At 42.7% G+C, this 14,805-nt stretch overlaps 1 pseudogene; it reads left to right on the top strand.

Moving 5' to 3' along the window:
• The first annotated feature begins 256 nt into the window (after positions 1-256).
• On the top strand, positions 257-14,185 carry LOC123129727 (18.6 kDa class III heat shock protein-like; annotated as a pseudogene).
• The last annotated feature ends 620 nt before the right edge of the window (positions 14,186-14,805 follow it).

A 14,805-nucleotide genomic window follows, 5' to 3' on the forward strand; every position in this document is an offset into this window, starting at 1 on the left:
CGCATGGGGTTCATATATATATATATATATATATATATATATATATATATATAATTTCAAAAACAAAATTATGATTTAAAGAATATGGTTGATTTAAACTAGCATCAATTGAATAAAACTATGTTGTGTGGCACTGAGGCAGAGGAGGGGCAGTCAATATATTTTATTCCTACTATGCATGCACGTCTCTCGGACCTACTTGTACCTTTTAGTAGAGAATACGAGAGATGGGATGCTATTATACCTGATTATACATATGGATGGGCCCACTTATGCACAGATCATAAAGCATGTGAAGGGTGGATGCTATGCCGGTAGCTCCCGCCTCCGGTCAAAAGAGTTTGCGCTGTTTGCCCCTGCCGAGGCCAGCCTCGTCTACCTGCCAGAGGTGCTCGACCACCTCGTAACCGGGGACGCCCACCACCATGCCGCACACGGGCTAGGGCACGGTCAATATCACACGCACGTTGGAGTGGCGGTCATGGCGCACTCATGGATATCGTGGAGACCCCCGGCAAGTATGCCTTCCTTCTAGACGTCCCCGGGCTTTCCAAGTACGACATCAAGCTACGAGGTGCATCACGCCATGGTCGCCCCCATTTCTTCTTGGACCGGGCTCGATTCAACATCACCAATGAACTAAAATTTGGGTGTGTACTCATTTTCCTTGACAGGTGACTCTAAAGGGTGACAACGTGCTAGTGACGAAGGGTGCAAACGGGAAGCGGAAGTGGGGGGAGGAGGAGGGTGACTGCGGCTACATCCGGTTGGAGCGCCGCGAGTCACCGTGGCCGTTCGTGCCCAAGTTCTGGCTGCCAGAGGATGCCCGCGTCCGCACACTGCGAGAGCGGCGTGCTCACCGTCACCGTCAAGAAGCAACCGCCGTCAGAAAAGAAGACCAAGTCTATCCAGGTCACCACGCCTGATCGATCCCTTCCGTCATGCGAGCTTTCGTTACCGCATCGGTGTTGGGGAACGTAGTAATTTCAAAAAAATTCCTACGCACACACAAGATCATGGTGATGCATAGCAACGGGAGGGAGAGTGTTGTCTACGTACCCTCGTAGACCGAAGCGGAAGCGTTGACGCAACGTAGAGGAAGTAGTCGTACATCTTCCTGGTCCAACCGATCCAAGCACCGTTACTCCGGCACCTCCGAGTTCTTGGCACACGTTCAGCTCGATGACGCTCCCCGGGCTCTGATCCAACAAAGCCTCGGGGAGGAGTTCCGTCAGCACGACAGCGTGGTGACGATCTTGATGTTCTACCGTCGCAGGGCTTTGCCTAAGCGCTGCTACAATATGACCGAGGTGGAATATGGTGGAGGAGGGCACCGCACACGGCTAAGGAACGATCACGATGACCAACTTGTGTGTCTATGGGGTGCCCCTGCCCTCGTATATAAAGGAGTGGAGGAGGGGAGGGCCGGCCCTCTCTATGGCGCGCCCTAGGGGAGTCCTACTCCCACCGGGAGTAGGATTCCCCCTTTCCTAGTCCAACTAGGAGTCCTTCCAAGTAGTAGGAGAGTAGGAGACAAGGAAGGGGAAGAGGGAAGAGAAGGAAGGAGGGGGCGCTGCCCCTCCCCCTAGTCCAATTCGGACTAGTCAATGGGGGGGCACGCGGCCTGCCTCTCCCTCTCCCCTAAAGCCCAATAAGGCCCATATACTTCTTTCCCCGTATTCCCGTAACTCTCTGGTACTCCGAAAAATACCCGAATCACTCGGAACCTTTCCGATGTCCGAATATAGTCGTCCAATATATCGATCTTTACGTCTCGGCCATTTCGAGACTCCTCGTCATGTCCCCGATCCCATCCGGGACTCCGAACTCCTTCGGTACATCAAAACTCATAAACTCATAATATAATTGTCATCGAAACCTTAAGCGTGCGGACCCTATGGTTCGAGAATAATGTAGACATGACCGAGACACGTCTCCGGTCAATAACCAATAGCGGGACCTGGATGCCCATATTGGCTCCTACATATTCTACGAAGATCTTTATCGGTCAGACCGTATAACAACATACGTTGTTCCCTTTGTCATCGGTATGTTACTTGCCCGAGATTCGATCGTCGGTATCTCAATACCTAGTTCAATCTCGTTACCGGCAAGTCTCTTTACTCGTTCCATAATACATCATCCCGCAACTAACTCATTAGTTGCAATGCTTGCAAGGCTTAAGTGATGTGCATTACCGAGAGGGCCCAGAGATACCTCTCCGACAATCGGAGTGACAAATCCTAATCTTGAAATACGCCAACCCAACATGTACCTTCGGAGACACCTGTAGAGCTCCTTTATAATCACCCAGTTATGTTGTGACGTTTGGTAGCACACAAAGTGTTCCTCCGGCAAACGGGAGTTGCATAATCTCATAGTCATAGGAACATGTATAAGTCATGAAGAAAGCAATAGCAACATACTAAACGATCGGGTGCTAAGCTAACGGAATGGGTCATGTCAATCACATCATTCTCCTAATGATGTGATCCCGTTAATCAAATAACAACTCTTTGTCCATGGTTAGGAAACATAACCATCTTTGATTAACGAGCTAGTCAAGTAGAGGCATACTAGTGACACTCTGTTTGTCTATGTATTCACACATGTATTATGTTTCCGGTTAATACAATTCTAGCATGAATAATAAACATTTATCATGATATAAGGAAATAAATAATAACTTTATTATTGCCTCTAGGGCATATTTCCTTCAGTCTCCCACTTGCACTAGAGTCAATAATCTAGTTCACATCACCATGTGATTCAACACCAATAGTTCACATCATCATGTGATTAACACCCATAGTTCACATCGTTATGTGACCAACACTCAAAGGGTTTACTAGAGTCAATAATCTAGTTCACATCGCTATGTGATTAACACCCAAAGAGTACTAAGGTGTGATCATGTTTTGCTTGTGAGAGAAGTTTAGTCAACGGGTCTGCCACATTCAGATTCGTATGTATTTTGCAAATTTCTATGTCAACAATACTCTGCTCGGAGCTACTCTAGCTAATTGCTCCCACTTTCAATATGTATCTAGATTGAGACTTAGAGTCATCTAGATTAGTGTCAAAACTTGCATCGACGTAACCTTTTACGACGAACCTTTTTGTCACGTCCATAATCGAGAAACATATCCTTATTCCATTAAGGATAATTTTGACCGCTGTCCAGTGATCTACTCCTAGATCACTATTGTACTCCCTTGCCAAAATCAGTGTAGGGTATACAATAGATCTGATACACAGCATGGCATACTTTATAGAACCTATGGATGAGGCATATGGAATGACTTTCATTCTCTTTCTATCTTCTGCCGTGGTCGGGTTTTGAGTCACCTTGTAACACAGGCAAGAACTCTTTCTTTGACTGTTCTATTTTGAACTACTTCCAAATCTTGTCAAGGTATGTACTCATTGAAAAACTTATCAAGCGTCTTGATCTATCTCTATAGATCTTGATGCTCAATATGTAAGCAGCTTCACCGAGGTCTTTCTTTGAAAAAACTCCTTTCAAACTCTCCTTTATGCTTTGCAGAATAATTCTACATTATTTCTAATCAACAATATGTCATTCACATATACTTATCAGAAATGTTGTAGTGGTCCCACTCACTTTCTTGTAAATACAGGCTTCACCGCAAGTCTGTACAAAACTATATGCTTTGATCAACTCATCAAAGCGTATATTCCAACTCCGAGATGCTTGCACCAGTCCATAGATGGATCGCTGGAGCTTGCACATTTTGTTAACACTTTTACGATCGACAAAACCTTCTGGTTGCATCATATACAACTTTTCTTAAATAAATCCATTAAGGAATGCAGTTTTGTTTATCCATTTGCCAGATTTCATAAAATGCGGCAATTGCTAACATGATTCAGACAGACTTAAGCATCGCTACGGGTGAGAAGGTCTCATCGTAGTCAATCCCTTGAACTTGTCGAAACCCTTTTGCAACAAGTCGAGCTTTGTAGACAGTAACATTACCGTCAGCGTCGGTCTTCTTCTTGAAGATCCATTTATTCTCAATTGCTTGCTGATCATCGGGCAAGTCAACCAAAGTCCACACTTTGTTCTCATACATGGATCCCATCTCAGATTTCATGGCTTCAAGCTATTTTGCAGAATCTGGGCTCATCATCGCTTCCTCATAGTTCATAGGTTCATCATGGTCAAGTAACATGACCTCCAGAACAGGATTACCGTACCACTTTGGTGCGGATCTCACTCTGGTTTACCTACGAGATTCGGTAGTAACTTGATCTGAAGTTACATGATCATCATCATGAGCTTCCTCACTAATTGGTGTAGTAGTCACAGGAACAGATTTCTGTGATGAACTACTTTCCAATAAGGGAGAAGGTACAATTACCTTATCAAGTTCTCTACTTTCCTCCCACTCACTTCTTTCGATAGAAACTCTTTCTCTGGAAAGATTTCGAATTTAGCAACAAAAGTCTTGCCTTCGGATCTGTGATAAAAGGTGTACCCAACAGTCTCCTTTGGGTATCCTATGAAGACACATTTCTCCGATTTGGGTTTGAGCTTATCAGGATGAAACTTTTTCACATAAGCATCATTGCCCCAAACTTTAAGAAACGACAACTTTGGTTTCTTGCCAAACCATAGTTCAGATTGTGTCGTCTCAACGGACTTAGATGGTGCCCTTTTTTAACGTGAATGCAGCTGTCTTTAATGCATAACCCCAAAACGATAGTGGTAAACCGGTAAGAAACATCATAGATTGCACTATATCCAATAAAGTACGGTTATGACGTTTGGATACACCATTATGCCATGGTGTTCCAGGTGGCGTGAGTAGTGAAACTATTTCACATTGTTTTAACTGAAGACCAAACTCGTAACTCAAATACTCTTCTCCACGATCAGATCGTAGAAACTTTATTTTCTTGTTATGATGATTTTCCCCTTCACTCTGAAATTATATGAACTTTTCAAATGTTTCAGACTTCTATTTCATTAAGTAGATATACCCATATCTGCTCAAATCATCTGTGAAGGTCAGAAAATAATGATACCCGCTGCAAGCTTTAATATTCATCGGACGACATACATCAGTATGTATGATTTCCAACAAATCTATTGCTTGCTCCATTGTTCCGGAGAACAGCGCTTTAGTCATCTTGCCCAAGAGACATGGTTCGCAAGCATCAAGTGATTCATAATCAAGTAATTCTAAAATCCCATCAGCATGGAGTTTCTTCATGCGCTTTACACCAATATGACTTAAACGGCAGTGCCACAAATAAGTTGCACTATCATTATTAATTTTGCATCTTTTGGCTTCAATATTATGAATATGTGTATCACTACGATCGAGATCCAACGAACCATTTTCATTGGGTGTGTAACCATATAAGGTTTTATTCATGTAAATAGAACAACAATTTATTCTCTTACTTAAATGAATAACCGTATTGCAATAAACATGATCAACATATTTATGCTCAACGCAAACACCAAATAACACTTATTTAGGTTCAACATTAATCCCGAAAATATAGGGAGTGTGCGATGATGATCATATCAATCTTGGAACTACTTCCAACACGCATCGTCACCTCACCCTTAACTAGTCTCTGTTCATTCTGCAACTCCCAATTCAAGTTACTAATCTTAGCAACTGAATTAGTACCAAATACTGAGGGGTTGCTATGAACACTAGTAAAGTACACATCAATAATCTGTATATCAAATATACCTTTGTTCACTTTGCCATCCTTCTTATCCGCCAAATACTTGGGGCAGTTCCGCTTCCAGTGACCAGTTCCTTTGCAGTAGAAGCACTCAGTCTCAGGCTTAGGTCTAGACTTGGGCTTCTTCACTTGAGCAGCAACTCGCTTGCCGTTCTTCTTGAAGTTCCCCTTCTTCCCTTTGCCCATTTCTTGAAACTAGTGGTCTTGTTAACCATCAACACTTGATGTTTTTCTTGATTTCTACCTTCGTCGATTTCAGCATCACGAAGAGCTTGGGAATTGTTTCCGTTATCCCTTGCATATTATAGTTCATCACGAAGTTCTACTAACTTGGTGATGGTGACTAGAGAATTTTGTCAATCACTATCTTATCTGGAAGATTAACTCCCACTTGATTCAAGCGATTGTAGTACCCAGACAATCTGAGCACATGCTCACTGCTTGAGCGATTCTCCTCCATCTTTTAGCTATAGAACTTGTTAGAGACTTCATATCTCTCAACTCGGATATTTGCTTGAAATATTAACTTCAACTCCTGGAACATCTCATATGGTCCATGACGTTCAAAACGTCTTTGAAGTCCCGATTCTAAGCCGTTAAGCATGGTGCACTAAACTATCAAGTAGTCATCATATTGAGCTAGCCAAACATTCATAACGTCTGCATCTGCTCCTGCAATAGGTTTGTCACCTAGCGGTGCATCAAGGACATAATTCTTCTGTGCAGCAATGAGGATAAACCTCAGATCACGGATCCAATCCGCATCATTGCTACTAACATCTTTCAACACAATTTTCTCTAGGAACATATCAAAATAACATATGAAAGCAACAACGCGAGCTATTCATCTACAACATAGATATGCTAATACTACCAGGACTAAGTTCATGATAAATTTAAGTTCAATTAATCATATTACTAAAGAACTCCCACTTAGAAAGACATCCCTCTAATCCTCTAAGTGATCACGTGATCCAAATCAACTAAACCATAACCGATCATCACGTGAAATGGAGTAGCTTTCAATGGTGAACATCACTATGTTGATCATATCTACTATATGATTCACGCTCGACCTTTCGGTCTCCGTGTTCCGAGGCCATATCTGCATATGCTAGGCTCGTCAAGTTTAACCTGAGTATTCTGCGTGTGCAAAACTAGCTTGCACCCGTTGTAGATGGACGTAGAGCTTATCACACCCGATCATCACGTGGTGTCTGGGCACGACGAACTTTGGCAACGGTGCATACTCAGGGAGAACACTTTTATCTTGAAATTTTGTGAGAGATCATCTTATAATGCTACCGTCAATCAAAGCAAGATAAGATGCATAAAAGATAAACATCACATGCAATCAATATAAGTGATATGATATGGCCATCATCATCTTGTGCTTGTGATCTCCATCTCCGAAACACCTTCATGATTGCCATCGTCACCGGCGCGACACCTTGATCTCCATCGCAGCATCGTTGTCGTCTCGCCAATCTTATGCTTCTACGACTATCGCTACCGCTTAGTGATAAAGTAAAGCATTACAAGGCGATTGCATTGCATACAATAAAGCGACAACCATATGGCTCCTGCCAGTTGCCGATAACTCGGTTACAAAACATGATCATCTCATACAATAAAATTTAGCATCATGCCTTGACCATATCACATCACAACGCCCTGCAAAAACAAGTTAGACGTCCTCTACTTTGTTTGTTGCAAGTTTTACGTGGCTGCTACGGGCTTAAGCAAGAACCAATCTTACCTACGCATCAAAAACCACAACGATAGTTTGTCAAGTTGGTGTTGTTTTAACCTTCGCAAGGACCGGGCGTAGCCACACTCGGTTCAACTAAAGTTGGAGAAACTGACACCCGCCAGCCACCTGTGTGCAAAGCACGGCGGTAGAACCAGTCTCGCGTAAGCGTACGCGTAATGTCGGTCTGGGCCGCTTCATCCAACAATACCGCCGAACCAAAGTATGACATGCTGGTAAGCAGTATGACTTATATCGCCCACAACTCACTTGTGTTCTACTCGTGCATATAACATCAACATATAAAACCTAGGCTCTGATATCACTGTTGGGGAACGTAGTAATTTCAAAAAATTTCCTACGCACACGTAAGATCATGGTGATGCATAGCAATGAGAGGGAGAGTGTTGTCTACGTACCCTCGTAGACCGAAGCGGAAGCATTGACGCAACGTAGAGGAAGTAGTCGTACGTCTTCCCGGTCCAACCGATCCAAGCACCGTTACTCCGGCACCTCCGAGTTCTTGGCACACATTCAGCTCGATGACGCTCCCCGGGCTCCGATCCAACAAAGCCTCGGGGAGGAGTTCCGTCAGCACGACGGCGTGGTGACGATCTTGATGTTCTACCGTCGCAGGGCTTTGCCTAAGCGCTGCTACAATATGACCGAGGTGGAATATGGTGGAGGGGGGCACCGCACACGGCTAAGGAACGATCACGATGATCAACTTGTGTGTCTATGGGGTGCCCCCTGCCCCCGTATATAAAGGAGTGGAGGAAGGGAGGGCCGGCCCTCTCTATGACGCGCCCTAGGGGAGTCCTACTCCCATCGGGAGTAGGATTCCCCCTTTCCTAGTCCAACTAGGAGTCCTTCCAAGTAGTAGGAGAGTAGGAGACAACAAAGGGGAGAGGGAAGAGAAGGAAGGAGGGGGCGCCGCCCCTCCCCCTAGTCCAATTCGGACTAGTCAATGGGGGGGGGGGGCGTGGCCTGCCTCTCCCTCTCCCCTAAAGCCCAATAAGGCCCATATACTTCTTCCCCCGTATTCTCGTAACTCTCCGGTACTCCGAAAAATACCCGAATCATTCGGAACCTTTCCGATGTCCGAATAAAGTCTTCCAATATATAGATCTTTACGTCTCGACCATTTCGAGACTCCTCGTCATGTCCCCGATCCCATCCGGGACTCCAAACTCCTTCGGTACATCAAAACTCATAAACTCATAATATAACTGTCATCGAAACCTTAAGCGTGCGGACCCTACGGTTCGAGAATAATGTAGACATGACCGAGACATGTCTTTGGTCAATAACCAATAGCGGGACCTGGATGCCCATATTGGCTCCTACATATTCTACGAAGATCTTTATCGGTTAGACCGCATAACAACATACGTTGTTCCCTTTGTCATCGGTATGTTACTTGCCCGAGATTCGATCGTCGGTATCTCAATACCTAGTTCAGTCTCATTACCGGCAAGTCTCTTTACTCGTTCCGTAATACATCATTCCGCAACTAACTCATTAGTTGCAATGCTTGCAAGGCTTAAGTGATGTGCATTACCGAGAGGGCCCAGAGATACCTCTCCGACAATCGGAGTGACAAATCCTAATCTCGAAATACGCCAACCCAACATGTACCTTCGGAGATACCTGTAGAGCTCCTTTATAATCACCCAGTTACGTTGTGACGTTTGGTAGCACACAAAGTGTTCCTCCGGCAAACGGGAGTTGCATAATCTCATAGTCATAGGAACATGTATAAGTCATGAAGAAAGCAATAGCAACATACTAAACGATCGGGTGCTAAGCTAACGGAATGGGTCATGTCAATCACATCATTCTCCTAATGATGTGATCCCGTTAATCAAATAACAACTCTTTGTCCATGGTTAGGAAACATAACCATCTTTGATTAACGAGCTAGTCAAGTAGAGGCATAGTAGTGACACTCTATTTGTCTATGTATTCACACATGTATTATGTTTCCGGTTAATACAATTCTAGCATGAATAATAAACATTTATCATGATATAAGGAAATAAATAATAACTTTATTATTGCCTCTAGGGCATATTTCCTTCAATCGGCGCTTGTCATCAGTGATCAATGTAGCACCACAGTAGTGTGTCGAGTTTGGTAGATTTGGGTGTTCTTTTGTGGTCGCATGCTCTTTTCGTGATCTGGCCTGAGATTAGGTTTGCTAGTTGTCGCCGTCTTCTGGGAATCTTGATGCCCGCTTGATCGAAAGCAACCTCATGCCTGGATTCAGTATTACGATTTATACGCGTTTCACGTAATTTCAGCAGGAAATAGAATGTGAACTTTGTTTCGTTCAGGTCATGTATGTGACTCAGTACTACCTCTGTTCTCTGTAAGTTCCACTGGTTAGCAAGGAAAGGATCTCAAGTGTGATGACCTAAAGAAATCCAAAACAAAGGCAATCTTCAATGTAATGAAAGAAACTCAAAACGATTACGAGGGAGCTAAAGACATCAAGGATGCCCATGTGCTCCTTATGTCAAGGGTAATGCACAAAACCAGCAAGACTAAATGCATCGAAGAATCGATGCTTCACACCAGACCCAAGTTAATAGCAACATGGTTGTTGCTTCACATCAGATCTGAGCTAATGTGACAGTACTGCTATTCAAGGGTGAAAGAATAGTGTTCTTTTATTTAACACGAGAAGAAAGATGGAACATGGTCATTAGTCATTCTTCAAACCTAAGCCGAGCAAGGAGCAGAGTTGAGCGCTTTACACCTAGTTGGAATTGCTTTTGCAATGTTGTCGATATCCTAGGACTTGGAAGCATTGGGATTTAAGTGTGCATCAACTTGAGTTTGTACATAACGGGGTTTTTTTGTGGTGGTCAGCCAGACATGGTCACTTGGTCAAGTATGTGGGTGTGTGCTAGTTACTAGACTAGCATACTCTCAGCTTTTTGTTTTGCAGCATGTGACACGACACACATAGTAAGTTGGGTCCGTCTTGGAGTATTGCGATAGGTGGTCTCCAGCTCTCACTATCCCCTAGTTGCTATTGGCAAACATGTCCTCCTTATTGTTGGTGTGGGTGCGATGACATTTGAAGTCATTTCCTCTCAAAAATGGCATGATATCCAAAGCTCCTAGCTCTATCCACAGGTGAAGTGTTGTTTGCAAGTATAGTGTGACTATGGTTAGGTTACGATTCTGCAATGAAATAGCATCAGAGAGAATGTCGTATATTACATTTGTTCATCTAAGGAACCTCGATATGATTATCGAGAGCTCTGAAAATGTTTCAAAAACTGTCCATGAGTCTGCAAAATGTTGTTGAATCCAAAAATGTTCTCAAATTAAGAAATCGCAAATTCAAAAAATGTTTGCGATTTTTTTATGAATTCAAAAAATGTTTGTGATTTTGAGAAATTTTGTGAGTTTGAAACTTGTTCAATTTTGTAACAAATATTCACGAATTCAAAAAATGTTTGCGAGTTAAAAATGTTTACAAATTAAAAAAAAGATTTTCTTAATTTCAAAAATTGATCATGACCTAGAAAATGTTTACATATTTAAAAAATTACGAATTTAAAAATGCTCTATTTTTATGAAATTCTAAATTGTTTCCGATTTTAAAAAATCATGATTTTAATTATTTTTTTGATTTTCAAAAAATCACAATATTTTAGAAAGTTTGTGAATTTGAAAAAGATAAAAGGAAAAGAAAAAAAAGTAAACACCGAACAGACTAACGTGACGGCCCATTAGCACGGCGTGGGTGCCCATTTCGTCTGTATCCCTCGACCCGCGAGGAATAAGATTTGTGGTCCAACATGAGCTCCCTTTGAAGCCAATTCCTATTTGGCGCCTATAGCGCCACTTATTGGGTTTGCTCTTACACTGTGCACTCCATCCTGAGCGGTAGAGTAGTGTGGCGAGTCTGGTAGATTTGGGTGTTCTCTTGTGGCCGCGTGCTCTATTCGTGATTTGGCTTGAGATTAGGTGTGCTAGTTGAGTACTTGTGGACTTGTGGTCGTGTTTTGTGAATCTTGTGATGAATTGAACTACATAGCGCAAATTGTTAGTTGTCGTATCTCTGGATGTATCTTCCCCACTTGATAGAAAGCAGCTGCATGCCTAGATTTTGCTTAATCAAAAGTAGCCACGTGCCTAGATTCAGTATCACGAACCATATCTTTTCATGTAATGTTTTGTTCAGCAATCAACACGGTTCAGACTTTAGAAGGCATGATGTGGCAACTCCTCTCTGTGACTATGAGTTCAATGATGTACCACATTAACTCTGTTCTCTATTCTCTCAAGTGTCATGATGTAAGGAAATCCAAAATAAAGGAAATCTTCAGTGTAATAATTGAAAGAAACTCAAAACGATCATGAGGAAGCTCAAGACTTCATGAATGCCCATGTGCTCCTTATGTCAGGAGTAGAATGCGCAGAACAAAGATTAAATGCATACACGCATTGATGTGTGGTGCATTTCTTTGAGGGACATGAGTAAACTCTGCATGTAATCCTTTGTAATCACTATACTTATTTAATATAAAGTCAGAAGGAGCCTCTCCTACTGTCATTCTTTGCTCAATAAAAGGCAGCATGGTTGTTGCTTCACAACATATCCGAGCAAATGTGATAGTACTTCTATTCAAGGGTGAGATAATAGTGGGCTTCTATTTAACGTGAGAAGAAAGATGGAACGTGGCTATTAGTCATTCTTTAAACCTGAGCCGAGCAAGGAGTAGAGTCCAGAGCTTCATAGCCACCTGGAGTTGCTTTTGCAAAATTGTTCACATCCTAGGACTTGGAGTTGCTTTTGCAATGTTGTTCACATCATAGGACATGGAAGCACCAGGATCTCTTGGTCAAGTATGTGGGTGTGTGTCCTAGTGACCAGACTCTCGGCGTAGTTTAGTGCAACCTGACACTGTAGACAGTAGGTTGGGTCCCTCATTGGATAATGGGGAGAGGTGGTCCCTTGCTGTCACGATCCCATAGTTGCTGTTGGTAGACATCTCTTCCTTGTTGTCGGCGCGGGTGTGGTGACATTTGACAGTCATATGACATTGATGTGCAAAGCTCCTACCTCTACCTATAGGTGGTGAAGTCTACGAGAGAACGTGAAGTGTTGCTTGCAAGTATAGCGTGAGTGTGCTTAGGTTACAACCCTGCATCAATGAAATAACCCTGTAGAAAATGTTGCAGAAGGCTCCAAAATAGATTAGATAGAATTCGAAAATACAAACACTACAAAATTTAATCACTTGTATATTACATTTGATCATCTAAGGAAGCTCGATATGATTACCGAAAGCTCTCAAACCTAAATTGTATTTAGAAAAATATTCATGAATCTGAAAAATGTTTCAGAAACATGGTCGCGAGTCCAATTTTTTTTCTTGTATCCAAAAATTGTTTGCATTTTGAAAAGTGCTATCAAATTAAAACATCATGAATTCAAAAATGATCATGAACTTTGAACAATGTTCATGAATTTCAAAAAATACTGGTTAATTAAAAATGTATGTTCCATCTATCTCTTTATTATGAAAGACCAGATTGGCCCGTTCCACCATACGAGTTCGAAAAATGTTCGTGAGTTCAAAACTTGTTCAATTTTTTAAAAAATATTCATGAGTTAAAAAATATCTGCAAATTCATTTTTATGAAGTTTAAAAACAATTCATAAGTTCATTGAATGTTCGCATATTTAAAAAAATACAAGTTCAAAAATTCCTCTGTTTTCATTTCAATGTGAAATTTAAAATTGTTCTTGATTTTTCAAAAATCAAGAATTTAAAATTGTTCGTGATCTTAAAAAATCACAATTTCTTTAAAAAGTTTACAGATTTTAAAAAATATAAAAATGGAAAACAGACAGAAAAAACGCTGAAACAGACTAATGATACAACCCATTAGCGTGGAGTGGATGTACGTTTTATTCATATCCCCCAACCCACAGGGAATAAGATCTGGCAATTCCTAAACGGCACCTTCAATGTCCGTTTATTCGTTTCGTGCAAACAGGCGCACAGTACACATCTATGCTGGGTCGGCCCATTTTACATTTTATTTTCGGTAAACCCTTTAAAAAAGAGCGCCAGGGGAGATTCGAACTATGAACCCTTGCTTTTCAAAAAAGAGCGCCAACAATGGCAGCGGCGGCGGCGCCAACAGGAAGCGGAAGCGGGAGGAGGAGGGGGACTGCCGCTACATCCGGCTGGAGCGCCGCGCGTCGCCGAGGTTGTTCATACGCAAGTTCCGGCTACCGCAGGACGCGGATGCGCGCGCCATGGCCACGTGCTGCAAGAACGGCGTGCTCACCGTCACCGTGAAGTAGCAGCCGCCGCCCGAGAAGAAGACCAAGTCCGTCCAGGTGGCCATCGCCTGATCGAGCCCTTCAGTCAAGTGAACTTTCTGTACCTCATCGACGTCGTGATCGTTCCAACAGTAGAGTAGTGTGGCGCATCTGGTAGATTTGGGTGTTCTTTTGTGGTCTCATGCTCTGTTCGTGATCTAGCCGAATATTAGGTGTGCTGGTTATGTTCGTCTTATGTTAATCTTGATGTTAATGGAACTATGGAGCACGGATTATTAGTTGTCGTATCAACCTCTACATGCATCTACCGCACTTGATAGTATCAGGATTCATACGTGCTTCACGTTATCTTAGCGGAAAAAAGAATGAGAATTTTGTTTCCTTCCGAAATCAACATGGTTCAGATGACATGATCTTTCAACTTCGACATCCTGGATGCCCATGTGTGCTACTTATATCAAGAGTAAAATGCAGAAAACCAACAAGATTAAATGCATAGAAGCATTGATGCTTCACACCAGAGCCAACATAATAACAACATGGTTGTTGCTTGATAGTACTGCTTATTCAAGGGTGAGAGAATAGGGTGCTTCTATTTAACGAGAGAAGAAAGATGGAACATGGTCATAAAGCCATTCTCCAAATTTGGGCCGAGCAAGGAGTAGAGTCTAGCGCTTCACACCCAGTTGGAATTGCTTTTGCAATGTTGCCGACATCCTAGGACTCGGATGCATCAGGATTTTATAGTGCATCAACTTAAGTTTCTATATAACGTGGCATCCTTGTGATGCTTAGCTAGACATGGGCTCTTGGTCAAGTATGTGGGTGTGTTCTGGCGAATAGACTAGCATACTCTCAGCTTATTTCAGTGCAACACGACAATGCACACAGGAGGTTGGGTCCCTCCCAAGGTAATGGGGAGAGGTGGCCTCCTGCTCTCACGATCCCCTCGTGGTTGTTGGCAGACATCTCCTCCTCCTTGTCGTCGGTGCGGGTGCGGTGACATTTG

This window comes from Triticum aestivum, chromosome 6A (assembly GCF_018294505.1).
Source record: "Triticum aestivum cultivar Chinese Spring chromosome 6A, IWGSC CS RefSeq v2.1, whole genome shotgun sequence".
Classification (NCBI taxonomy): domain Eukaryota; kingdom Viridiplantae; phylum Streptophyta; class Magnoliopsida; order Poales; family Poaceae; genus Triticum; species Triticum aestivum.